We start from the raw sequence: 25217 nt of genomic DNA on the forward strand, positions 1-25217 counted from the left end.
ATGAAATGTTCCAGGCACTTTAATTAAAGCAGAACTCAGAGCCATTCTAATTAAAGCACCACCTCTCTTGGAGCACATGTATAAATGGCCATAGTTTTTAGGGACTTGGAACTGAATCAGACTTGGACAGCTAAGTCCACGTAGGCACTTACAATAACTGGTGGAATTGGATCTGGTCCTAAAGTTCCCACCCTGGTCTCCATATATCAAGATAGAAGCATAGAATCGAAGGATCAGAAGGGACCTACAAAATCATCAAGTCCAGTCCCCTGCCATAGGCAGGAAGTTATTGGTTTCAGATGAGCTCAACAAGGTGCTTGTCCAGCCTCTTTTTGAACACCTCCAAGGATGGTGACTGCACCACCGCTGCTGGGAGTGCGTTCCAGATTCTGGTGACTCTTACAGAGAAAAAGTTTTTTGTTTATGTCCAGCCTGAATTTACCCTCCATTAGCTTGTGCCTATTGGTCCTCGTCCTCCCTTGAAGTCCCTTCCTGAACAGTTGCTCCCCTAGATCTTGATGCTCACCCCGACGTACTTGTAGGTGGCTATCAAGTCACCTCTCAGGCTTCTTTTACTCAGACTGAACAGGCCTCTTCTCATAGGGCGTATCCTCCATGCCCCTAATCGTGCACCTGGCCCTTCTTTGTACCCTCTCGAGCTTATCCACATCTTTCTTGAAGTGCAGTATCCAGAACTGGACATAGTACTCCAGATTAGTAACTTGTTTGACTGAAGCATAACTTATGTTTGGCTAAAGCATGCCTTCCAGAAATGTTTCCCATCTTGATATGGAGAACCCCTTCAAACAATTTTTATAGCTTAGCTCTCTTCTACATCTCTGAGTTGGCCTTGGAAGTGGTGTTGAGAACATCTAGACTTAATGTCTTGAGTGACTTCAGTATGCATGCTGAGCCTGGCTCTTAAGGGATGGAGTAGGACTTCAGGGAGGCCATGACAATGGTTGGACTATTTCAGATAACTGGCCCAACATGAGATGGGACATGCATTGGGCTTAATGTTTTGAACCTGCCTGGTAACAGGGATTTTGATTATTTGATGTGCTGAGATGCTTGTCATGTTGAACAACTAAAGGTGCAGGTCCCTGCCTCCCAATGCTCCTATTATGGTGGTGGATCAGTCAAGTTGGTCCACCCCTAGAGACTCGTGGAGCTGGTGGGATTTCAAACTATCTGTGGGATTTTCTTGCTGATCTTGACAGCTACTCTGTCAATAACCTGGTCAAATTGTGGAATAGCACAAGGCCCCCTGCCATAGACAGAGTGATACCAAGGCATCCTTTCCCACTGCTGTGGTGACACAGACCTCCTGGTATATAGAGGAGATGAGATGGCTGAAGCAAGAGGGCAGGCTGTTAGACCACACGTGGATCTTGATCTGTGCTGAAGTGAACAGTTATATCATAGATAGCTTTTAAAGGACTCTGGTGTGGTAGTGGCAGTAGTGAACATGCTTTTCTTTTCTGCTGCCATTCCATCTGCAAAGTGTTGTCCCACAGAATTGTTCCAGATGCTGAAATAGCCTGGTAAATCTGGGTTATCTCCACCCAGAAATTCAGTCATCTGTAGTCCACTGTGATGAATAAGCCACCTACTTTGCAGACAAAGTTCCACCACTTGGGGACCACCAATTCAGTTACAAAGTGTGAGTTCAAGGTTGGGGAAGCTCAGCCTTGTCTGATTTACGTGGACTGGTTTCAGCTGTTGTCACTCACCAATGCCAACAATATGCTTGGGGGACTGCAAGCAACCAGTTGTGAACTGGATCCATGCCAAAGCCAGCTGGGGTAGATTGGGCCATTGCTGGCAAGGGTTGATCAATGCTTCCCTTTGGGAGGGTAGAGTGCCAGATGTTTTTAAGTCTGCAATTGTCTGGCCCTTATTTAAAACACATCTCTTGACTTCTCAGCCACATAGTGCACTGTCTTCAACCTCCCCTTTTTGGGAAGAGTTATTGAATGGGTAGTTGACTGACAGCTCAAGGTGCATCCAGGTGATTAGCAGACCTCATTACTTTTTTGGTGGAGATGGCTGTGAAATAGGAGGCATCTGGCCTCCTTACAAAGAGAATCAGCATGTTGTTATTTGAAAACATGTTTCAGTCCAGAAAATAATCATCATGATGGTTTTCTTCAATAGGTGGACCTGAAACATATCCATGATTGACCACATGGACCAGCCTTCCAACTGGAAAGCTAAATGAGATCTATTTAGAGGACTGATGAACACAGAAAAAAATATTATTAGGTAAAAACATTTTCCCTTTATTCTTTCAGGAGGATGTTTTAAAGTACTTTACAGTATGATAGAAAATTGGTGCAAATATTAACAGTCTAAAAATCCAATTTCAAAACTATAAAGCTTTCTTTGAATGTGCATATTCAATGAATAGGTGAACTTGGTGAATTGGAGGTAAATTTTAACTCAAATATTCAGATGGCAATTATATTTAATCAAGAGATTCCTTAAATTCTTCCTTTTTTAAGTGGTCTAGTCTAACCAATGCACCTTTTTAAAGTGATGTATATAATATAATTGTTTAGAAAACACTGTCATTAGGTGTTTACCAGAAGGTATTCAGTGGTACATATTGTGTATGCAAAAACAAAACACAATATCCGATACTAAATAGAATAGTTCATCTCACATTGTATATACAATTTCCACATACTTATAAGCCCATCATGGATTCTTTCAGTGACTTAGTATACATATTGGAGGCCATTTAAGCATTTATGCATTTGCAAAAAAAAAAAAATTCTTGTTGGAAGTCTATAAACATGTTTAAAATATTTATCTTCAAAAGAAATGTTCTAGTATTCCCATTGTGCACTCTTTGAATAAACTTACTTATGATTTATACCTTTATACCCTATTTTATAGTTGCAGAGTGATATAATTTTTCAGAATTCTTAGTTAGGTCCCACATTAAAGGCTGAGCACAGTTTAAAAACTTATAGTATATGTGCACAGTGTTAACAGGAAACAATTTAGAACTGTTGTGGTATCCTGTAGGATGTGTGTAAGTCATTGAGCTAGATGTTGATTTATACAGAACTGTATTTTACAGTATACATTTTGGCAATTCTGTCACTATTATTACTGTGCTAAATCTAAGCACAGGAAACAAGTGTAAGCATATTTGAAATACTAACATTCTTTCCAGTTTAAAAAACAGTTTTTGATGTTGCTTTTTAAACCTATTTTTATACAAGATAAAATTTTCAGAAATTAATACATTAACTTTTAATTAGTGATTGGCACTAATTTAGAAAACAGTGAAATATTAATATAAAAATGTAACTCACTAATTTGTAACAAATAATTTAACAATAATTTCACACACACATATGTATATAGTACCTTTTATCCCAAACCACTTCTCAGAAACTTTGTTTCAATGTACAAGTTTCAGAACCAAGGTACAAAAGGAGGCCATATAATTCAATGTGAAAACATAAGGTAAATATACATAACTTCATAAAGTGGCATGTGTTTAGTGTTATGCCAAAAGTATAGTTTCTACAGTCTTTCAGAAGTTGATATCCCTGAATTGCTGATGCCTTCAAATTCAGTAGTAGGGCAGGACACAAATGACCGCAGAACATTCAAGCAGATCTGCAAATGGAATTATACTTCATGTTCAAGAAACCAGAAGGAAGTGGTAGAGATGTACTAGCAATATTTGGACCTGTGATCATGTGTACATAATACCACCATGCCCCATGAAGATTCCTAAGAGAATTCCGTCTTCAAGAATGTTCAGTCTCATATCCCATGACTGGTCAAAAAGACTGTAGTATCTGAAATTAGATAATGTTTATGAAAAAAGTTTGTGAAGTTGTCAGTCATTGAGGAATTGATTAGAAACCCCCCCTCTTTTCATGAGGACCTAACTCAGTTCAAGCTTACATTCTGGCTTCTGAGTATGCATTTCTGAAACAGATGGGACTGTTTAGCAAAATAGTATCCATTCTGTTTCATTCTTGAGAATAAATTACTTGATTGGCATACTCCAGAATGAAAAACATTTTCATTCTAATGTAGGAGAACAACTAAATATAGATTCTTCCATTCCTCTCTTACATATATCATTTAATTCTTACAAGTTGACCTGGATTTGGGCCTAACTGCCAGTTCTCTTAATATGCATTTGGCAGCTGTCACTGCATGCTGTGGAAATATGGATTTTTTTTTCTCTTGGCTATCATCCAGTTATATTCATATTCCTTAAAACTACGGAGAAGCTGAAGTTGAAGCCAAAAATTAGACCACCAGTCATCCATGTGACTTTAGCCTGGTCCTAACTGCTCTGATGGAACTTTCCAAAGGAGCATTTTCTTCTGAATCCTATCAATCAAAATACTTTTCTTCTAGCAATTTAATCTGCTAGGAGGTTAGAGGGATGCCATTGTCAATGATAAATGTTGTATGGCTGTGGCCCGTGCTAACCCGATATCTTACCAGCGCACACTATCAGGGCACAGGCCAGTACCGCCACCAGCAATCTCCACTGTTCTTTTCTTGTCTGTCATGTCTTGGTGTTCTGTAACTCTTGGTAGCTGGATGTGTAGGTCTGTGGGGATCCTGGTGGGTCCTCTTGGAAGGGTTTCTTTTTGGGGTTCCACCTCCCCTCACACACCTTACCACCCCAACGCTTCCTGGATGACACATGTTGGGCCCAAATCCTGTATTGCCCAATACCACTGGCAGCTCAGTGCTGGCAGACCCGAGAAATACCTAGGAGTTTAGATTCATTCACTCGAACCCACCAGAGGCCCTTTTTCTTATTTAATCAATCACTTCTGGATTCATAGGTCCATCAATTAAGACCAGTCCATCTAAAGTCTACCAGGCCAAATGACCTCTTATCAGTTCCTCCCACACTCCAGGGCCAACTAGTCCAGGTTAGTCCTTTAAGGTCCCAATCAAATAATCAGATGAGTAACAAAAAAACGGAACTCAAAGAATCTCCCATTTCCAGGGTTAATCAGCTCAGCTTAGTGCTTTAAAGGTCCTGATCAAATATTAAAATAGGTAATCCAAAACAAATGAAGTCAAATGCCTCCCAGGTTCTTGGGTCAATCAATTCAGCTCAGTCTCCTTTAAAGATGCCTCTGTCCCTCAAACAAAAATAAAATAAAAAAAATCCACTGGGTTCTTCCCCTGGCTTGACTCTTCAGGGCTAGGACATCTAGGCACTTTTATGTGAGGAGAGCTCTCCCTCCAGCTGCTTTACCTGACACTGGGGAAGGGAAGGACAATCCTCACAAAGCACAACAGAAGAGGAAAAAAGCATAAAAGAAACAATGGAGCTGTGCCCCTGAAAACTCATGGTCCAATGCTTGGAGACTGCCACTTTAAGCCTCACCCAGCCATCTTCAAGTGATTCCTGGCGCAGCATGTTCAGAAGTTTGTTAGTGGTCCTCCAATCACTCTGCCTAGAGAATCAGCTTTCCTCTCTGTGACCGCCTGGCCTTGAACAGCTGTTCGCGTGCTGCCTTGGCCCGGGCGGTCGGTAGCGGGCATACTGAGGTTTCTTGTAAACCCTGAGGCAGATACCTATCACCTAGGTGGCCGCCCCCAGACTTCCGTGCCACGACCTTGAATGTAATTTCAGTGGGGTGGCAAACCGCCAGGGGTTCCTCAGCAGTAGGTAGTCCGCTAGGCGGCCGTCCGTGGGGCTCCACCTCCCCTACACCCCAGCCTCACGCCAACCTTCAGCAGGTCACCATATCTTGAGTTGGCCATTTCTCCGATGCAGTCATTCTCATGACCCTGATGCTTTTTTGGGCCTTGTGTCCAGAGCGCTCTCACCTACGGCGGTCCAACTGATTCCCTATCTGGCCTAAGCTGGGCCTATACCTGCCCTTAGGCTACCTTGAACCAAAAACAGAAAAATCAACAACAAGAAAAAGAGAAAAAAAAAGCGGGATGGAAGGAAGCTGCCCTGCCGGTGCTTCTTCCCCTTAACTGAGACTTCTTCCTCACTCGAGGCTTAGCTCCTGGTTTTGGCTATACCGTGACCACAACCCCTCCAAAAGGGGGAAAAAAAAGGAACAAAACAAAACTACAAGTTGGGGTGGATCTGCTTGGTTCCCTCCCTGGCCCTACTGTTAGGACACGGTGCTGCCTTCTCATCACTCTCCTTTAAATTTCTTCACCCTCTTTCCTGTAGATCAGTACTCCACACCTGGTACCTGAGAATGCTCTGGGCGATGACCCGTCATCTGGCCAGGGGCGGTTAAGGCTCCTCTTTCTGGGCCACTGCTCCCCTCATGTCGCTGAATGCGGTTTGTGAAGCCGCTGTCCCCCAACGTTATCTGTGGTGTCCTGTTTCCAGCATTCCACAGTCCTTCCTGCTCTGGCTGACTGCTGCCTGCACTGTGAGCCACGTCTGCTGCTGCCCTGCCAGGCTTTCCTTTTTTCTGCATCCCCCAGTCTCTGCCGGTGTAGAGAGCCTCCACCAGCTCTCCCTCCTCCCAGGCACACCAGTCGTTGCTGGTATAGAGAGCATCTTCCAGCTCTCTCTCTTCCTGCCTCCCCCTGCCTTCACCGGCAATCCTTTTTGTTCCCGCCAGCCGGTGATTACTGATGACGTCACTGGCTGGCCTCAGCCGTATAAAGGTGCAGCTTACAACTCGTGCGGGTTCCTCTCTTCTTTCTCATGGCGCCATGGGCCCTGTTGTGGGTAAGTGTTCCTCTTGTATGTTTTTTTTTTCTTTCAGTCTGGTCCCTGCTCCAGGAGCCCCCAGGGTGCAATATGGGGCTCTTTTGACTGGCTGCCTCTGGGACACTCTCTCTTTCCTCTTCCTCTGCTGGCAACTGCCCGCTATTGGCAGCTTGAACAACTTATACCTCCTGAGGGCAGGGGGGGGGGCACAGCAACTGCCTGCAGTCGGCTGCGAGCGGGGACCACCCGCAGGCGGCCGTTCTGATGTCAGTGGTGGGGGCGGGCCAAGTGGGGACCACCTGCAGGCAACCATGGTCATGTCAGTGGTGAGGGCAGGTCGAGTGGTGGGGGGTGGGGGTGAACTGTGACTGCCTGCAAATGCTGGCGGCAGCATCAGCAGTGGCCAATCTCTGGGGGGGCATGTGCCCCCTCATACCCCTCTACACATCTCTTATGATCAGCAGGGGAGGGTTCCAGCATCTCTCTTGTCTCCCAACTGTGCTCCTGTCTTGACTCCCCCTCTTCAGGGCCAGAAATACCCTTTTGTGTGCTCCTGCCACCTATCTGCAGGGAGCACATGCTGCGGAAATGTGGAAGCATGCTGCCTGCTCCAGTCAGGCTTCTCACTGCACCTAAGGTGAGTGTCCCTTGTTGGGCTTTTCCAGGGCTTTCCTCTGGCCTCACTCTTTTCCCCTCACACCCATACATTCACCTGTATGAAACTATTTGTGATTTTTTACTTAAGACAAAATCCAAGATCCTGAGCTGTGACTGACAAACCCTCAATGCAACTTAAGTAGTACAGTATGTGTACAAAAGTATCTTTAAGCCAAATTTGTGTTCTCCTGTTGCAAAGGCCATCCATTGCTGTAATTTGTCTTTGATGCTGAACATTGTTCCCAAGGCTATTTCAGAAGCCAGAGATACATAGGGATACCCAAGCTATCCCCCCTGTCTCCTGATGATGTTCCTCACCTTAACCACTATAATAGTTTATGTAGGAGCTACTATTACTTGTACTTGGACTACTATTATAGCTCTATGTCCCAGAAGATTGCCCTAGGTGGGCAAATTATCACATTTTACAGCCTTTGGGACTATTTTGTGCTGCCAGTCTGGCTCAAAGCTGCTTTGTCTCCAGACAAGGGTTTTAGATCATCTGCACACAAGTCTTGACATTTCAGGAAGAGCCGACAGCAACTCTAACTTTTACAAATTTAAATCGTATCTTCTATCAGAGCAAGAAATTTTACATATGAGGCTTTTTATCATCCAGTAATAAAGTTGCTTCTACAAAAGATACTCATTGTCTGAGTAGCCTGTCTTCTATTTTAATTTTTCTGTGGAGTGTTCCATGACCCTCCATCATAATTGTGATTGGGACTAGGTGGGCAGGGGGTGAACATCTGCTGCATATTCTAAGAATGGCAGAACAACCTTTCCAGTGTGAATTCTTGAGCCCATAGCAGGAGACATAGACTCATAGAAAATTAGGGTTGGAAGGGACCTCAGGAGGTCATCTAGTCCAACCCCTTAATCAAAGCAGGACCATACCCAACAACTTCATCCCAGCAAAGGCTTTTTCTACCTAGATCTTAAAAACCTCCAAGAATGGAGATTCCACAGCCTCTCTGGGTAGCCTGTTCCAGTGCTTTACTACCCTCCTACTAAGAAAGATTTTCCTAATAGCTGACCTTGAACTTCTCTTGCTGCAACTTGAGACCATTGCTCCTTCTTCTGCTATCTGCTACCAGTGAGAACAGTCCAGCTCCATCCTCTTTGTAACCACCCTTCAGGTAATTAAAGGCTGCTGTTAAATCCCCCCCACCCAGTCATCTTTTATCCACATTAAATAAACCCAGGTCCCTCAGCCTTGCCTCAGAAGTCATGTGCCTCAGCCCTTTAACCATTTTTGTTGCCCTCTGCTGGACTCTCTCCAATTTGTCCACATCCTTTCTGCAGTGGGGGCCCAAAACTGAACACAGGATTCCAGAAGGGGTCTCACCAGTGCCAAATAGAGGGGGATAATCACTTCCCTCGATCTGCTGGCAGCACTTTCGCAATGTAGTCCAGTAAGCTGTTAGCCTTTTTCACAATAAGGGCATGCTGTTGACTCATATTCAGCTTATTGTCCACTGTAACCCCCAGGTCCTTTTCTAGAGAGCTGCTGTTTATGTAGTCAGTCCCCACCCTGTACCGGTGTATGGATTTGTTCTGTCCCAGATATGGGACTTTGCACTTGTCCTTATTGAATTTCATGAGATTTCTCTTGGTCCAATCCTCCAATTTGTCTGAATCCTTGCCCTACCCTCCAGCATATCTACTCCTTCCCTCGTCCCCCAGCTTGGTGTCATCTGCAAGCTTGCTGAGAGTGCACTCCATCCCATCTTCTAGATAACTGATGAAGATATTGAACAAAACTGGCCCCAGGACTGACCCCTGGGTCATTCCATTTGAGACTGGCTGCCAACTAGACATTGAGCCATTGATTACTACCCTTTGTGTCTGATGATCCAGCCAGCTTTCTATCCACTTTATAGTCCATTCATCCAACTCGTACTTCCTTAGCTTGCTTGCGAGAATGTTGTGGGAGATCGTATCAAAATCCTTGCTAAAATCCAGGTATATCATATCCATTGCTCTCCACACGTCTACAGAGCCAGTCAGCTCATCCAGGATCCTGGTTTTCTCTGTTTAAAATTGCAAATTCTCTGATAAAAATCTCAAATTCTCTGATTTAAAAAACCCCAAATTCATGCTTTTCTGTGATTTTAAATGAAACAACACTTTCTTTTGTTACTCTATTTAACACAACATTTTATTGATACAGTTACAATTTTAAAGCAATTGGGAAGCCTACCAGTGCCTCAGTTATTATTCTAAATACCTATATATTTTGGCGTTTGAATTTGTTTTTTTTTAATCATGGAAAATCAGAGCTTCCCTCTGCCCCTTTCACACACAAGTCCAGCTCTGGCTGTCCCACACTGCTTTGTGGTGCTGAGCACCCCTGATATGCCAGTGCGCTGCCTCTGCCCATGCCCCTCCCTCCCGAGCCCCAGCCCCCCCAGCCTTACTGGTGCCCCTCAGTCCCAACCCACAGTCCTCTGCCCCCCCTGGCCCTGCTACTGCCCCTCACTCCCAACCTGCAGCCCCCTGGTGGAGGGCTGGCCATGTGTGCATGCACGCGCATGCACATATGGCGCCCCTTGCCTCCAGTCACCCTCCCCTGGCTCCCCCTAGCCCCAAGCAGCTCCTTGCAGACTGGAAGGCTACCAGCCTCCAAGGGGAAACTTGTGTTTTCCCTCAGTTTTCTCCTTTAAAGAGGAAAATCCATGTTTTTTTCTTTCAAAGGAGAAAAATTCATGTTTTCCATCAGCAAATGGATTGCTCATCATAGAAGGCAATCAGGTTGGTCAGACATGACTTGCCTTTGGTGAAACCATGCTGACTGCTCCTAGTCACCACCTTCTCCTCCAAGTGCTTAGAAATGGATTTCTTGAGGAACTTTTTCAATCGTCCAGAACCTCTGCCAATCACCATGAGTTTTCACAGATAATAGCCAGCGGCTCTGTGATCACATTGGCCAACTCCTTCAGCACCCTCAAGTGCATTGCATCCGACACCATGGAGTTGTACACATCCAGCTTTTCTAAGTAGTCCAGGGGCGGGCAAAATGTGGCCCACCAGGCCATTCTATCAGGCCTGTGGGGCCCCTGAAATATTTTAAAAATTAATATTTATTTGCCCCTGGCTGCCTGTCATGCAGCCCTTGATGGCTTGCCAAAACTCAGTAAGTGGCCCTCTGCCAGAAATAATTGCCCACCCCTGAAATATTCCTTAACCTGTTCTTTTGCCACTGTTGACTACTCACCTCCCCCTCCCACAAACTGTGCTGCCAGGTGCAGTAGTCTGGGAGTTGACCTTGCCTGTGAAGACAGGTAAAAAAGGCAACGAGTAATTCAGCCTTTTCCACAACATCTCTCACTAGGTTGCCCCCCCTCCCCCCACAATTCAGTAAGGGACCCAGTTTCCATGAATTAATTAGAATTCCTTATAAGCACCAGGTGCTACTCAGCTTCTTTGTACCCTTTCTCAAGTACACAGAACAAATCTTGGTCCTGAAAGTTTGGGAGAGGCAAGGGGGAAAACAGCCAAAGCAAACTTTAATTCTCTGGAATTCTATGAAATAGGGAATAGTTTATGGTATCTTTTCAGAATATCTTCCATCTAAACAAAACATTTTTTACACTTCCATAAGAATTTTTTATTAATATAAAAAAGAAAATAAATTCGTTGGAATTTTAGAGCTCCAGAACAAATTAACAAGAACAGAAAGTTTAAACTTAAGGTTAATTTTTAACCCTTAAATACTATTACTGTATCCAAGTGTTCTAGATTTCTCTAATTAGTTTTCTTGTTTTGTATTGCTGCATTGATACTGTAGTTATAAGGGGCCTCATGAGGTCACCTAGGTCAGTTTTTATTAGTTTTCTGGGTTAAAGTCTTGAGACCTCTGACATTGTTTCAGATCGAATATTGTATAAATGGGTTTGGAGGGAGTAGCCTAATGGCTGGGTTAGAGCTCCAGAATTGTGTGATAGTGTTATAAAATATTTCTATCTGTATAAATTAGATTAAGAATACATTTATCAGAAGTTCCTGCTTTATAAAAACTACTCTTTGGGCTGAAATTTTCTTGCCAGCAGTCAAACAAAAATTGAGTGTATTTTTGAAAGTTTTGTAAAATTCATAAAGTGAGTCATTTTCATGCTTCCAGAATAGCTATATATGTATACTTTGGTCTTTGTTGGAGATGTTTACCACAACCCAGTCTGATAGCAGAGAGATATTCTGACTTGTTTTAAGCATACAAGTAGTCCTGTTTACCTCAGTCTCACTATTTCAATGCTACTAATGGTATCTGATATTATGCATATGTTTATGGTTTTTCTGGTTCAAAGTCTGAACAGATATTCATCTCTACCAAGAACACCATAGGACTGTGGTTCTCAGCCGAGGCGGTGCAAGACCCTTCACTGCTGCTCCCACTGCCTCCATAACTGCGTGCAACCGTCTCATGTGCCTCGTGTGAAGCAGGCCCAGGACGGGCTGCATCAGGAGCCTAATGAAGGCAGGAGTCCCTGCTCCTGCTGCAGCCCTTCCCATGCAGCACTGCGCAATTCCAGGTTTCACCTGGTGGCAGTGAGATATCCTGGAGATTTATCTGTGTATATCCTGTGTGTCTCTGGGCTGCTGCAGTGCCATGGCCACCAGGTGGAAGTGGAACTATCCCACGTGCCTCCATTTCCGTGAGGAGCATGCAGGGGTGGGCAAGGAAGGGCTGTAGCAGGAGCAGGTGCTCTTGCCCGCATTAGGCTTATCAAGTAAACTCTTGTCACATTCCATACCAGGCAGCCAGGGCACTTTCACCTGGCCATGGTGACAGTGGCAGCACCCTGATTGAGAACCACTGAGGGAAAGTGAGGCAGCACAATAGGGGTTTCCCAACTGGGAAGCAGCTAAATTGAGAAGTTTTGGAGATATACCTTGAATCTCAAAAGGTTAAAAACCACTGGCCTAGAATCTACTTAAATAACCAATAGCTAAAATAATGAGTATAAGAGTAAGGTTTTTAAATGTAATTATACTTAACTATGTCTGTATCTGTATGAGTCATAATAGGAAAAAAATAGTAATAGAATATGTGTTAAGAAGTGAACTTAACATGTGTCCATGGCTGTTCTATACCATACATGAGTTGTTCTATACCATACTACGTTTGCTTATGTATAAGAATTACAAAAATGTTTTATTAAACAATAATGTTTTCTGTCAGCATAAATATTACATGACTGAAGAGGAGATGAAGTTTGAAATCTAATCCCCATGGCTTCTCCTTCATCATCTTCATCATTGTTTTTTCTTTAACCCAATGTAATTGTTTATTTCTCAATCATCTCCCTTTATATGAAGGGAATTACAACATAAATGAAAATTCCAAACTGAACATGGCAGGCAGCTTTTAATGAATTTGTCAGAGATATTTTTAAAGGAAATTCTAATTAATGGTTTGACAATGGGACCAACTTTGCTCCTGTTGCAATCAGTGACAAAAATGTGGTTTCCTTCAGTGAAGTAGAACAGGATCTTTCTTTCCCTTTCACATCTGGTCTTCACCCTAGGGATCTTGGAGAGAGTGATGAGAAGGCTCCTCTGTATCCTAACTGAAGGGTTGGGAAGGTAGCCAGATGAACTCTCCCCAATTTGTAATTTCTGTTTTGTTTCTTTTTTCCCCTCCTTTTGGAGGGGTTGTGTGGCAGGACAGACGATGCCAAGGGACTAAGTCCCCTGACAAGAAAAAAGTCCTGGTAAAAGGGAAGAAAGTGCAAGATAGAAGTGCCAGCAGGGTGGCTCCTTTCCATCCTCCTTTTTTTTTCCTTCCCTTTTTTTTTCTTGTGTTATTTGCTGTTTGGTCTCTTGGCTCCTGGCTTGAGACAGTTAGGGCAGGAGGAGGCCCAGCTGAGGCTAGATAGGGGTTTCACTAAGCCATCGTAGGAGAAAGTGCTGGGCACAAAAGACTTAAGAGAACATTGGGGTCAAGAGCACTGTGGCATTGGAGGAATGGCTGATAAGAACTGCTGAGGTTGGCGTGAGGCTGGGGTGTAGGGGAGGTGGAGTCCCACAGCCGGCCATAGTTTCATAGTTAGTAGGGTCAGAAGGGAGCTGAGCAGATCATCGAGTCTGACCCCCTGCCATGGCAGGAAAGAGTACTGGGGTTGAACGACCCCCGCAAGGTGTTCATCCAGCCTCCTCTTAAAGACCCCCAGGGTAGGAGCCAGTACCACTTCTCTTGGAAGTTGGTTCCAGATCCTAGCCACCCTGACCATGAAGTAGCGCCTCCTGATATCTAGCCTAAATCTCCCCTCTGCCAGCTTGTGACCGTTATTCCTAGTCACTCCTGGTAGTGCTTGGGGGAACAGGGACTCCCCCAATGCCTGCTGGTACCCTCTGACTAGTTTGTAACAGGCCACTAGATCCCCCCGTTTATCCACCACTGAGGAGCCCCTGGTGGGTTACCCCCCACTGAATTTACATTCAAAGTCGTGGCATGGAACGTTTGGGGGTGGGCCCCTCAGTGATAAGCATCTTCCTCAGGGTCTGCAAGAAACTTCGGGACATCTGTCACCGACCGTCCGCGCTAAGGCAGCACGCAAATGGCTTTCGAGGCCAGGCAGTCACAGTTGCCATAAAGAAGAGGGAGAACACCTTTTCTTTGTTGCTGCAGAGAACAGGATGCATAGCAATGGCTTGAGGTTGCAATTAGGTAGGTTTCAGGAATATCAGGAAAAGTTTCTTCACTGTTAGAACAGGGAGGTAGTAGAATAGACTGCTTAGAACTTGTGGAATCTCCTTTATTATGAGATTTTGCAGAAGAACTTGGATAAGCACTGTCAGGGATTATCTGGGAGAAGCTATACCTGGAGTGTGCTGTGAAAAGCAACAGTTGGAGGCCCAAGTGCATTTCCCCAAAAACAGATGAGTTGCTGGGAGATCACAAAAATAGCTCTGCAGTCCAGATCAGCTGGATATTGGTCAGGACTGTGCTCAACAGCTGGAGAAAAAAGGAGAGGTCCACAACCAGCTTACTTATGAAAGACAATTAGAGGAACTGGGATAAGTTTATGGAGAGGACTGGGGAGAAAAGAGTTCTAGGCAGAATCATAGATAAGTAGGGCTGGAGAAAACCTCCATAGATCATCTAGTCCAGCCCCCTTACTGAGGCAGGATCATCCCTGGATGATCTGAAACTCTGGATGAGGTACATCATGTTTTGGGCTAGGCGCATATAGGATGTATAAATTGATTGTTTTGTTGGGGATTTACAGCTTTTATGACACAGCTACTTCAATAATAGGTAGCTGTGTGAATTAGTTATTAACAGATGTCATGGTCACGCTCGGATGAATGGCCAGGCCGCGTTATAAGTCGGCAGTGTGCTAGGCCTCGATGCAAAGGTCTCTGGACAAGTGGCGCCTGCTACCCTCACATAGCAGAAGATCACCCGCCTCAAAACTGCCTGACGAACAAAAGCAAGGTAATAATAGCTGGCGTGAGTCGAAATAAAATGCTGCAGCCCAAAGTTTTCATGTGGCGCACAATTGGTCACCGGGAACAAATTGCTGAGGGAAAAGATGACTGATTGGTCGCTGGAAATAAAACGCTACAGCCTAACAGTACAAAAGCAGTCGCGGGAAAAACCCTGATGGGGGAAGTTCGGAATGAAACTTCAAGCATCAAAGGGCCTGCGGACTGATCACCTGCCAGGGCCGCCCCTCCCCAAGCACCATCTCGGGTCGGTTTTTGAGTCCTCCGTGAAGTGACTAGCGTTCCCCAGCCATGAAGCCGCTCCTGTTTGCCTTTGGGGTAAGCATGCAAGCCTAACTGTTAAATAGCCTCTTGAAATCTATGAGCTGTTGACCAGGTCTGAGACTAGGGCCCTGGCCAGCCGCACCAAGACCGCGCGTGGTTTTGAACGCAAGGGGCCTTGGCCTGAACCTCGTGACCCAACGGACACAATTCCCCGTTGTTAACTGTTTGTGATTGTTTTAATTGTTTATATATGAAAGTCGTTGAGATTAGCGTGGGAAGTAGTAGTAGCAAAGTATTTTGTGCATTTTGTTAAGTAGAAATAAGCAGTTTGGTATAACTCAAGCCATGTCCTTGTCGGTGCCTACCCCACTGGCCCGGCCACACCTGGGCATCTCCAATCTAGTGCGACAATAGATAATAAGTTATATCAAGCATTATTTAACAATCCGTCATCAAATTATAGCAAAAAATGGGTCACTTATTAGGAGTATAGATCTCTGGTCACTGTATGTATGTATACAAGGCATCTCTGGGCAGGGAAGGTCTTGAGCAGACCCATTCACTTGTTCCTGCTCACAGGCACTAGATCCAGAAATGAGATGGTAACGCTACTTTATGGGTGTCCTTTGTGACTGCTCCCAATCATGCTAAAGGCAGAGAATGAGCAATCACAGTGATGCCCCAGGACCAACATCGCTGTCATGCTTCCAGTTTTGGTGCTTGCTTGAGAACAGCCCTCCCCAGAATGTTGGGGATGCAATGCAAACATATCCTATATATTCGATGACTACAGACTTATCAGTTTTGTTCATGAATCAAATGGGTTCATTCAGCTGGGTTCCATTCATTATGTAAAGATGGGGAACAAAATCATACTGCTCTAAAACAATAATGATTTTAATGGTTAGCAATTGGAGCTTGTTTCAGTGCATGAAACTCTCAAGCTTCATTTATGATGGTCTTTTCTGAAGCAATTATAAGACTGTTCCACAGTAATTTACCATATTAATATACATATATAAATGCTAAAAGTATTATGCTGATTTCCATGTTTTAACAACATTAAAGTGACTAGTAACAGAGACAAATGTGTAAAGACATTTAAATTAGATTATGTTCCTAAAGTGTTAATTAGTATACTCTGCTTTTCAGCATGGAAACATAAGCTATGGACACACACTACATTTGTAACACAATATATGCACCCTTTGGCACAAAAAAGTGGATCCACCACAGAAATGTTCCTCTATCAAAGAGGATCTCTGCAGCACCACCTGTAACATGTAGACAATTATATATAGTGCTGCCAGATATGTCTCAGTCCTCCTGCACCCCACCATAACTCAACTCTAAGGAACTTGATCTGTAATTCACACCAAATGCTATTACTCTAGTGTCAGGAAGCCAAGCTCATGCCACCATGTCCACTTGCAGCTCAGCGCAAAGGCACATCAAGGTCTCTCACTCACTGCTTCAGGTTGCACCAAATCAGCTTGCATCACCAGTTCGGAGCATGGCACCTGCAGCAGGACACAGTGTACATGCCAGAACCACGACACCTGTAATACAATTGTCCCTGCCAAAGGTAACAAAGACTTCAGTGCTTCCATGGAGCTAGATGGGGGGAGAAACCCCCATCTTCAGCCTGCAACTGTCCCAGACCAGGTGCTGGAGGAGCAGGACTTCATGGTGCCCTATAACACATTTGAGAGCCAAGAACTGGAGTGACAGAATCACTGCCCAGGGGACAGCTCCAATGAGACTTTTGTCACTGCTGGAGTTATCCAAGCCCTTGACATCACAGTAGGTCCTGGCATTGCATGCTCACTGAACTATACCCTCCACCTTGTATGCTGTTGGTGAAGCCCCAGGCTTCCTGAGCCCCTTTCTGCTGAGTGTCTTTCTCTGCAACCAACAAGCCACCCTTCATTGCCATCCCCGATAGCCAGTGCCTTCTAACAGCTCTCCACTGCAAGTCAGTGATCCACCTCCCAGTGTCCTGCATCCAGTCACAAGGGGAATAGACAGCAGCATCCAGCCACAGCAGCCACTTACCGTTACTAGTGAACACCGACCCAATTCTGCCCTGCAGCTATCTGAGCCTACAGAAAAGGCTGTTGCCTCAGTGGCTGGGGCTTTCACGCTGCTGGGTCAGGTGTCTGTTTTTTTAGTCCTGCCAGGGTATGAGTCAATGATGTGATGGATATAAACTGTTCAGGAAGGACAAGCAGGGGACAAGTGGAGGAGGAGTTGTGGTTTATGTTAAAGAGCTGTATGATTGCTCAGAGCTCCAGTATAAAATTGGACATAGGCCTGCTGAAAGTCTCTGGGTTAGGGTCAGAGGGGAGAGCAAGAAGGGTGATGTCAGGGTGGACAGCTACTATAAATCAGCAGACCAGGAGCAGGAGGCTTTCTGCAGATGGCTAGCAGAAGTTTCCAGATCACAGGCTCTGGTTCTCATGGGGGACTTCAGTCACCCTGACATCTGCTGGGAGCTCAGCACAGCAGTGTGCAGGCAATCCAGGAAGTTTTTGGAGAGTGTTGGTGGGGTATGTAGTAGTGGATGGCAATTTGGGCAGCAGTGCTGAGTTCAGGAGCTTGAGGAAAGGAAAGAAGGAGAGCAGCAGAGTAAGGACCCTGGACTTCAGAAAAGCAGACTTTGACTCACTCAGGAAACTGGTGGGTAGAATACCCTGGGAGGCCAGTCTGTGGGGGAAAGGAGTCCAGGACAGCTGGTTGTATTTTCAAGAAACCTTACTGAGGGTGCAGGAACAAACCATCTTGGTGCGTAGGAAGATTAGCAAGTATGGCAGAAGACCAGCTTGGCTTAGCAGGGATCTCTTCAATGAGCTAAAACCAAAAAAAAAAAAAAAAAAAGGAAGCTTACAAGAACTGGAAACTTGGACAAATGACTCCGGGGGAGTATAGGAGTATTGCTTGTGCATGCAGAGATGAAATCAGGCAGGCCAAAGCACAACCGGCATTGCAGCTAGCAAGGTACTTGGGGGGTTTATACAGGTATGTCAGGAACAAGAGGACAATCAGAGAAAGTGTGGGTCCCTTACTGAATGGCAGAAACAACCTAGTGAGAGATGATGTGGAAGAGGCTGAAGCACTCAATGCCTTCTTTACCTCAGTCTTCACAGGTAAGATCAGCTCTCAGACTACTGCACCTGGCAGCACAGTTTGGGGAGGAGGTGAGTAGCCAACAGTGGCAAAGGAACAGGTCATGGGCTATTTAGAAAAGCTGGATGGCTGGACACAATGCACCTGAGAGTGCTGAGGGAGTTGGCTGATGTGATTGTAGAGCCACTAGCTGTTATCTTTGAAAACTCATGGTGATCGGGAGAGGTTCCAGATGATTGGAAAGATCCTCAAGACATCCATTTCTAAGCACATGGAGGAGAAGGTGATTAGGAGCAGTCAGCATGAATTCACCAAAGACAAGTCACACCTAACTAACCTGAATGACTTCTATGACGTGGTGACTGGCTCTGTAGATGCAGGGAGAGCTGTGGACATGATATACCTTGACTTTAGCAAGGATTTTGTACTGTCTCCCACAATATTCTTGCAAGCAAGCTAAAGAAGTACCGGTTGGATGAATACACTGTAAAGTGAATAGAAAACTTGCTGGATCATTGGCCTCAAAGGGTCATAATCAATGGCTTGATGTCTAATTGGCAGCCAGTCTCAAGTGGAATGTCCCAGGAGTCAGTCCTAGGGCTAGTTTTGTTCCATACTCCCATCAGCCTGAGTGCAGGATGTACCATCAGTTATCTAGAAGATGGGATGGAGTGTGCCCTCAGCAAGCTTGCAGATGACATCAAACTGGGGGTGGGGGAAGGTGTCAATATGCTGGAGGGTAGGGCAAGGATTCAAACTAATTGGAGGATTGGACCAAGAGAAATCTCATGAAATTCAATAAGGACAAGTGCAAAGTCCCATATCTGGGACAGAACAAATCCATACACCGGTACAGGGTGGGGACTGACTGGAGAAACAGCAGCTCTGCAGAAAAGGACCTGGGGGTTACAGTGGACAATAAGCTGAATATGAGCCAACAGCACACCCTTGTTGTGAAAAGGCTAACAGCTTACTGGACTACATTGCAAAATTGTTCCCAGCAGATCGAGGGAAGTGATTATCCCCCTCTATTCTGCACTGATGCAGCCACATCTTGAGTCCTGTGTCCAGTTTTGGGCCCCCCACTATGTGGACAAATTGGAGAGCATCCAGCAGAGGGCAATAAGAATGGTTCAGGGGCTGGGGGACATGTCTTCTTGGGGGAAGCTGAGGGAACTGAGTTTATTTAGTGTGGAGAAGAGAAGACTGGGTTGGGGGAGGAGGGATGGGGATTTAATGGCAGCCTTCAACTACCTGAAGGGTGGTTACAAAGAGGATGGAGCTGGACTGTTCTCAGCGGTGGCAGATGACAGAAGGAGCAATGGGCTCAAGTTTCAGCAAGGGAAGTTGAGGTAGCTTTTAGAAAAATCATTCGTAGTAGAAGGGTAGTAGAGCACTGGAACAGGTTACCCAGAGAGGTTGTGGAAACTCCATCCTTGGAGGCATTTAAGATCTAGGTAGAAAACCTTGGCTGGAATGGAGTAATTGGGATGGTCCTGCTTTGACTAAGGGGTTGACTGGATGACCTCCTGAGGTCCCTTCCAACCCTAATGCTCTATGGTTCTAGATATTGGGTTGCCTCTCAGAGCTCCAAGTCTATCTCCTCTGCTCTGTGGAGACTGTGCAGGGAACCAAGCAGATTTTGTCCTTGGAATAATTCCTTATCCTAGCAATTCTCAATCTCATGTGCCTCTAACCAGACCTTGCAGTCTTGCAGAGAAAGTTTCTTGGCATATGGAGTTGTTCTCTCTTCTGCATAAGAAATGCCCGTAATTATCAATTGTTCTGAAAATAACTTTTACCATAAGCAATCAGTCAGGCATGTAAAACAGAAAAAAGGATTAATTAAACAAGGGAAATCATAAAACCCAGCAACTAGGAGTTTGGCAAGACAGAGAGCAAGAGAAATCAACTGAAAAAAAAAATCTCACCTTGTTTCTCTATCTAAACATGACTTCTGAGACCAGTACCTGCATCTAGCACCGTATTCAAAGACGTGTTCCTCAGCCAGTCATCTTGCCAACTATCAGGTTGTCCCAGCTTCCCTAGATGGATTCCATAAGGCCAGGGGTACTTAGACAACCATTTGCCTCACCAAACACTTCCTAAATACCTTAACCCTATCTATACTTTCCTATTCAATTCTTGGGGAGCCTGTGTATTATGTAGATAATTTTCTTCCTCTTCTTCCTCTTTCTGTGATGTCGGTTGCCATCCTGATTCAATATTATATTCCAGGAAGACAGAAATATTTACAGCCGTTGCATATAGTTGTCTTGCAGAATATTCTAATCACATTTCCTCGGTTATCGTTTATTTAAGACAGATATAGGCGCTGTCTCTGTGTAAAACTTTAAAAAAATACACTCGAATCCTCTTCTGTATAAAACAGAGGTATTTCCCTTTGAAATGCAATCAGTCACTGTTTGGGGTTGATGCCTCTGATAATTAACACCTCCCTGACATATTCAGAATTTTCTAAAATACTGCTGGAGTTTTTTATCTTTATTCAAAATATGACAAACAGCCATTTAAAATAGTTTACTACTGAACATTCAGCCTTTTTTCTCCTGAATGTATGGATTACAGGGTTCTATTTAATTTGTTTCTTCTCTATCTAGGGGCGATATAAATGGAAATTGATGGCAATCTGACATCTATCATTGCACTGATATAGAAACTTTGTCACTTTAATTGCTGACTCCTGATTTCCTCAAGAGAGGATCTTTCGTCACTTGCTTCTCTCAACAACAGCACATTTCTTTATTTAGAATTATTGCACAATACTTTTCTATAGTACTACGAGATTTAGAAGTGCTTCTAGCTTGTAAAAATTACTGTATTAACAAGAAACTCCAACTGTGTCTCAATTCAAGTAGACATAACTACTTTAATGTTACAAAAAAGGGAAAGTACATAATATATACTTGAATATTACTTTCAAACCCTTTTGATCAGTGTTTAAAAGCTAGCCAATATATCTTCATCCATGTGAAGCCTACCCGAGCGGAGCTCTTTACAGATTTGGAGCCTAAAAGACTACTAAGAAAATTTGGTAGTACAATGTGCATACCCAAGAATATGATCAAAAGAAACAAAGCAGAAGAGATATTCTCCTACCTTTACATTTGTGATTGAACATTCAACAGTCTGGATCTGTGGGTGTTAATTCTATTGTTTATTCTAATAAAGCAGTCTGGCTTGTCACAAAACTTTCTATTTGCCATCCATATGTATTTTTAAAAACTCTGTAAGTGTGTCTGAAGAAACTACCGAGCATGCACAACCCCCAGTAAATTGTGGGAGAATTGTGAACACTCTGTCAATAGTAGGCCCAGTCTGAGAAACTCAGAATAATTTAAGAGGCAAGGATTTTTGTGGTTTAATATCTTTTTATTGGACCAGCTGCATGGTTGGGACAGTTTTAGCTTTCAAATGCAGGGCACGTGAAGAGATTTGCATTCAAATTAAATCTCAACTAAATATTTCTACATTTTATCTTTATTATATACAGAGAACATCTGGAACCCAGAGGAGAATACAATGGCCATATATACAGAGAACATCTGGAACATCAGGGGAGAATACAATGACTATATGAACAATGTGGATCCTAATGTTGTTTGAAATTTGAATTGTGTTTGGGATTTGGGATTAAGCTTTTCATACTTTCATCTTTTGGCCCTGGTTGGATGTGGGTGAACTACTCATAAAAGAAAAAGCAGATATTCTTTATTTGAAACAATACAAATCAAATAATACTAGCAGTAGATATTCCAGTGTTGTAGGATGGATGAGCTAAACATGAGAGCAAAGTCTCATAGAGACAGAATTGACTATAGAGAAGACTGCTCTATCATTTTTTTCTTTCAAAATATACACAAAGGGGTATTTAAATAAGCCGGTAATATAATTTTACAAAAACAAGGATGGAATTCAATATGTGCTGTACCAAATTCCCAGCTGTTCAAGTATAGTGATAAAAACTAAAAGAGAAGGCTAAGATAAATTCTATTATAGATACATTTTATTTTCAAAATTGCAATGCGTAGAAATAAAGAACAACTGAAATGCTTAGCAGAGGTGGTTGTTTGTTTGTTTTAGGGCCTATAATTTTAAATTTAGTCTAACATCAATTAGTTTTGTAGTTCATATAATTTATGTAGCTCTATGTGAGGTCTCTGTCAAGGTTCCTAAAATACGTGCAACTTAGTCTGTCAAGGTAATCATAGTATGCTCCTGTCTGTGGTTTGCATCATGTCCATAAAGAGATTTTTTTTTCCAGTGCCGGGTGTACTTCAGGACAAGATGATTAAAATTAAATCTTATTTTAGTAATTCTACTGAACAATGCTTATTGTGATAGGAAGCTATTTGATACCTGTTTTTCTTTCCTTTTATGTATGATGTAAATATTAACACCAACACTTTCAAACCTGGGTGCCTAGAATTAGAAACCTGATTTTATATTTTATGCTGCTAAATATGTGGCCTTCACATCTAAGGTCTCTGATCACCTGCCAGTTCCTTTGAATTCAATACAGTCATATCTGCTTATATCGGGTCTGGATGTTGCTGAGTATATTTACAGTCCTTTCCTGTGGTAAAATAATGGAAAAATATATTGTGATAAAACTAAACATCTAAAAGATAAGGGAACCACGAGCATTAAGGAAAATAGGCATATAAAAAGTGACTCATTACTTTATTGGTTTTTTATTAGTGGAAGTCTGATGTAATAGACGTGATTTATCATAGCCTGGCTATGTGAGGACTTAGGCCTCGCCTTCATTGAAAAGTTTTCTTGTGTCTGAACAGTATGACACGGTACGATCTGCATAAACCAGGATAAACTGAATTCAGTGTTTTATGAACTAGCCCAGATTAAAAACCTAAGGGTGTTTTTACATGTGCTCTGGGGCTCGTGGGAGATGCTTTAATTAGAGCAGCTCTTGGAGCTGCTCTAATTAAAGCTCCCCAAGAGTCTTGTGTATCGGTGTCCCTATGCTTTAAAATGGAGGCGGGGACACTTTACCTACAGCTCATTGAACGAGGTTTAGTTAAAGCGCCCTTGCCACCATTTTGAAGGGTGAGGACACTGATACACAAGACATGGAGGCTGGCTGGAGCACGGTAATTACCTTGCCTCAGCAGACTCAATTAATCTGTAATTACAGCGGATTAGGGCAGCTTCTTGGCTCACAAACAGTCACCCTTTGAGCTCAGACTTCAGGGTTTAATTCCAGTTAGTTGCAATGATGCTGAATACTGTTTATTCCAGTCTACACTGATTTCTGAACTTTACTGAGCATCTAGTTTGCTAATGTGATTGTTCTTCCCCTTTTCCTATACTGAAAACTGTCAGAACAAAATCTACTTTATTTTCCCATTACTGCATTTGCTCTAGAAGGATAATAAATAGGAAGAAAAACAGTGTATTGCTGGTCAAAAGGGTTGTGTATCCATTGGTCTTGTGTCATAGGCCTTGTCTACATGGGCAAAAAGATGTGCTTTTTCAATCAAATAAGCTAAGCCTAGACTAGAACGTGACCACCTGAAACAATCTAAAAGATGCTTCCATAGGTGATTAGGGCTCAGCTGAGATACACTAACAGTTTATTCAGAGAGGCCATTCTGATTAGTGGATGGAATTGAACTAGAACTTGGTAGACCTCAGTTCTGCTACAAATTGTGCAATTGGCCTGCTAAGTGATCTTGGGCCAGTCACTTCCCCTTTGTGTGCCACAGCTTTTCTATCTGTAAATTGGGGATAATGATTCTTTGCAGTAGTTTGCGATATGCCCATGAAGATTTCCATATACAATCTCGGTATTATTATTATATTGAAAATGATGATGATAACTTGGTTAAAGTGACTTATATGAAAAGCATCCCTTTTTGCTATTATAGACGTGGCTAAAGGTGGTTAGGATTTAGCTAACAGGCTGTATTTTCTAACAGACCTCTGAAGCAAAAAATAAGTATTAGTTATTAGACAGCCTGCTGTTTTATTTTCTGTGACAACACACATTTCCTTGTTAAAATGCTTGCTTTATTTTTGGCCTACACCAAAACAAATCCAAATGAATTTTGTTCAACTATTGTTTATAGTAGCAACAACAATTCCTATTGATTTTAGCAGCAGTTGTAAATATTGAGTGCCTCTCAGGATCGTTTCAACAGTAACGTATTTTTTAGAGTTTTAGAAGAAAAAGATATTTTCCAACATTTTAACTAAGACATTTTAAGTAAAATCAGAGCTATTCATTTTATTTAGAAAATATTTCTCTTGGAATTTTTTATTTGTGTTTGGTGATAGCAAAGCTGTTTTGAGACTTTTAATTAACAGTGTCCCAAGAACACAGTTTTCTATTTTAATGTTATCTTCATATTGCACATTTTGTTTTGAGCTCTAGTGTATAAGTAGAACTCTGTGTGCAAAAAGAATAGCTTACTTTCAAAACTGCTGAAAGCTTTGACCTCAAGGGCATAGAAACTGTTGACTCATTGTTTCTACTGCATATAATATTAGGCCTTTGTCACATTCAGGGAATGACATCATGATCTTCACTGTTAGCAGCAGGTATCTCATAAAATAAGAAATGCATAGCTTTACATTTTTACTGTATTTGTTCTTAATAATTATGTGGATAATCTGCTACCAAGATTTAGGTTAATATTTCTAATTAAACATTTCAGCCAGATTTTTTCCCACACTTATACATGCTATACAGGAACAAGACATACTGGCAGGGAGTTTAAGAACTGCCGAGCTAGTGCCACTGATGGCTCTAGGTTCTCCAAAGGAATGAGAGGGAAGGCAGAAGGGGGCTGATGAGACCAAAGAAAACAGATACTGCATTTTCTTCAAGGGCAGTTCAGAGCAAGGACTCCTTAGAGACATTGTCTATACCAGGAATCTAGGGCCTACCTGAACTCTTCTTAGGATAGTGCACCTCTGCACTACTTCCAACACAGGCTTGTATCTTAAAGACAAATTGTACTTTTTAACATAAAAAATCTGTTAG

At 43.1% G+C, this 25217-nt stretch overlaps 1 long non-coding RNA gene across 1 annotated transcript in view; it reads left to right on the plus strand.

Annotated features, from left to right (window-relative positions):
- Positions 1-23106, plus strand: part of LOC109286671 — a 33627-nt gene extending 10521 nt beyond the window's left edge. The window contains exons 2-3 of the long non-coding RNA XR_002094646.1: positions 2158-2265; positions 21705-23106. This is a non-coding gene — a long non-coding RNA (uncharacterized LOC109286671). The remainder of the gene's footprint in view (positions 1-2157; positions 2266-21704) is intronic.
- The last annotated feature ends 2111 nt before the right edge of the window (positions 23107-25217 follow it).

This window comes from Gavialis gangeticus, unplaced genomic scaffold (genome assembly GCF_001723915.1).
Source record: "Gavialis gangeticus isolate Ggan-Ray unplaced genomic scaffold, GavGan_comp1, whole genome shotgun sequence".
Classification (NCBI taxonomy): Eukaryota; Metazoa; Chordata; order Crocodylia; family Gavialidae; genus Gavialis; species Gavialis gangeticus.